We start from the raw sequence: 3,868 nt of genomic DNA on the forward strand, positions 1-3,868 counted from the left end.
AATCTACCGGAATCCAGACATGGATGATTCTATCTTCGATTGTCTTCTTACCATTATGGCTAAGATACAAGAAGATGATAGAAAGGCTTCGTTTGTCTTTGTTGGTGATTTTAATGCTCACCATAGGGAGTGGTTGAGTTCTATCTCTCCTACCGATCGCCATGGCTTAAGAGCTTTAGACTTTGCCTCGGAATCAGGCTGTGAGCAAATCATAAATGAAGCTACTCACAGGTCTGGTAATTGCTTGGACCTCGTATACACTGACTCCCCTGGCGTTATAACTAGTAAGGTTGGTTCTCCAGTCGGGACTTCTGATCATGCCTTGATTTCATTATTAGTGAAGACTGAGCAGCCTGTCCCTGATATATCATATTCTTGTAAAATTTATATGAAATCCCAAGCAGACAGGAATGGGATTTTGCATGATCTTTTGTGCTTGAATTGGTCACAATTATATAATAGTGTAGATCCTGTTGTCTCTTTGAATGAGAATCTAGTCAACATAATTGATAGGCGTATCCCTTCTCGTGTGCTAAGGTACCGAATGAAAGACAAACCGTGGTTCAATGATGATTGTAGACGTGCTTATTTGGAGAAGCAGGAGGCCTATCACCTTTGGAAGGGTAACAGATCAGATTTGACCTGGAACAACTATACTCAGCTTCGAGCTTTTGCTCAGAGAGTTTATGCCTCAACTGAAAAGGAGTACAATTTAATCATAAAGGAAACCCTCTCTGGTACAACTCAGGAACATAAATGGTGGTCTACCCTTAAATCTGCACTCTTTGGTGTAGATGCAACAGTTCCTCCTTTACTTAAACCAGATGGCTCCGTCACTCACTGTCCAAAGGAAAAGGCAACCCTTTTGGCTGATGTTTTTGACAGTAAACAGAGTAATGAAAAACTTGAACTTCCTCATTCCTGTTTTCCTGAGGCTAAACTAACTAGTTTAGCTTTTCGATCTCGTGAGATTAAAGCTCTGTTGATGGACCTTGATGCTTATGGAGGTGTAGACCCAAATGGTATTTTTCCTTTGTTTTTTATAAAGACAGCAGATTTCTTAGCTCCAAAGTTATCTGTTATTTTACGCAAGTTAGCAAGAAGAGGAGCTTTTAGCACTTGTTGGAGAATTGGTAATGTTACTCCTCTATGTAAATGTGTTTGTGGTAGCTCAAGTCCCACTGATTACCGCCCAATTTCCATAACTCCCATATTATCTAAAGTTTTTGAACGTCTTCTGGCAAAACGTCTTAATAGGTTTGCTGAAGGTAATCATCTATTCCCTAGTTTGCAATTTGGTTTTCGGAAAGGCCTTGGAGCATGTGATGCCCTTCTTACAATCTCCAATGCAGTACAGAAATCCCTTGATTGTGGTCGGGAAGTTCGTATGATTGGCCTTGATTTTAGTGCTGCCTTTGACCGTGTTAATCATGAGGCCCTTGTTTTCAAACTGAAACAGTTGGGAGTGGGTGGGTCGTTTCTTAGCATTATTATTGATTTTTAAGTAGTAGATCTCAAAGAGTTGTTGTTGATGGGCACCATAGTGAGTATAGGAATGTGATATCCGGTGTTCCACAGGGTAGTGTTCTTGGCCCATTACTTTTCATACTATATACACATGACATGTGGTTTGGCCTAGAAAATAAGCTTGTTGCATATGCAGATGATGCTACTCTCTTTGCATCAATTCCATCCCCTGAATGTAGATCTGGGGTTGGTGAATCCCTTAATAGAGATTTAGCTAAAATTAGTGCATGGTGCAAATTATGGGGTATGAAGTTGAATCCTAACAAAACTCGAAGTATGATTGTAAGTAGGTCAAGGACGGTGGCTCCTCAACATCCGGATCTCAGTATTGATAATGTTTCTTTAAATTTGTATGACTCTTTCAAAATTTTAGGCGTGATTCTTGACAGTAAATTTACTTTTGAGAAACATATAAGGTCTGTGTCTTCTTCAATTGCACAAAAAATTGGCTTATTGAGAAAGTCTTTTAAGATATTCGGTGATCAATCTATTCTGAAGAAATGTTTTAATTCTATTATTCTACCTTGTTTTGAGTATTGTTCTCCTGTCTGGTCTTCAGCTGCTGATTCTCATCTTAATTTGTTGGACAGAAACTTACGGTCTATTAAATTTCTTATTCCTGATCTAGATATTAATCTCTGGCACCGTCGATCAATTAGTTCATTATGCATGTTGCATAAGATTTTTCATAACTCTGACCATCCTTTACATTCAGATCTCCCTGGACAATTCTATCCTGTTCGTAATACTAGGCAGGCAGTTAATTCTAATAGCCAGGCCTTCTCCATCATAAGACTCAATACTACGCAGTACTCTAGAAGTTTTATTCCAGCTGTTACCAAGTTGTGGAATGATCTTCCTAATCGGGTTGTTGAATCAGTAGAACTTCAAAGGTTCAAAGTTGGGGCAAATGCTTTTTTGTTGACCAGGCGGACATGAGTCTTTTTATAGTTTATATATGACATATTTGTTGTTGACGTTGTTAATAGTTTATATATGATAGATCTCTTTTGACATTACTTTTTTTAGAATGATTTATTGTTAATTTGTTCTCTTCAGTTATTTATTTCCTTATTTCCTTTCCTCACTGGGCTATTTTTCCCTGTTGGAGCCCCTGGGCTTATAGCATCTTGCTTTTCCAATTAGGGTTGTAGCTTGGATAGTAATAATAATAATATATATATATATATATATATATATTTATATATATATATATATATATATATGTATATATATATATATATATATATATTGTATATATAAATATATATATATATATATATATATTTATATATTTATATATATATATATATATATATGTATATATATATATATATATATATTTGCATATATATATATATATATATATTTGCATATATATATATATATATATATGGTTCAGCGGTCATGCAATTCTAACCTTGCCTTGCTAGCAATATTCCAGACCTCGAATCCAGTCGTCTCTACTTTGAGCTTTTAATTCAATACTTCTCCATTCATTATCTCCTACTTCACGCTCCATAGTCCTCAGCCATGTAGCCCTGGGTCATTCCACTTTTCTAGTGTCTTTTTTTTGTGTGTGTATATATATATATATATATATACATATATATATATATATATATATATATATCGGATATTACAGTGTTATGATTGTTTATCCTTGCGTGACCAGGAACGGCCTATGCCACTTGACCCCAAATGATTGTTTCAGGCGATTGACCTCGCCAGAGCCATCTGACATTTCAAGGAGAAAGTGACTTTGTGGTTTTGAGTCTGTAACACTTTCGAATTTTTAGTTTGAATTGGGGTTCGAGAGGCTAGGGATTTCAAGGATTATTATTTGGTGGGAGGACGGGGGGATTTGTGGGTTAGGGGTGGAGAGGGATTTAGGATCTGGAGGGGAAAGAAAGCAATTTTTTTTTCATCTAGCAGATTGTAGTTTTTATTATTATTTTGTTCGGATTTGTATGTTATGTTTTGTGTTTTTGGCATCAGTGTGATGTGTTCATATACTTACAGTAGGTTTATTTCCTTTAAGAAATAATATTTAAGCTATGATGTACAGAATATTGCTCTACTAAAAGATCACCCATACAGAACCTTAAGAACATTAACGCCCAAAACACACACACACACACACACACACATATATATATATATATATATAAATTTTCTTCTTCTATTTAGTATTCAAACGATGATGACATTCATTTCAAATAATAATATTAATGATAAATCTTACCTTCATTATCATAGTTATCTTAAAATTCTTTTGCTTTCATTCTGTTTAATTAAACTTTCCCATAAGAATTTGTACCCATATAAAAAAAAAAAAACA

The sequence above is a fragment of the Palaemon carinicauda genome, chromosome 29 (genome assembly GCF_036898095.1).
Source record: "Palaemon carinicauda isolate YSFRI2023 chromosome 29, ASM3689809v2, whole genome shotgun sequence".
NCBI lineage: Eukaryota > Metazoa > Arthropoda > Malacostraca > Decapoda > Palaemonidae > Palaemon > Palaemon carinicauda.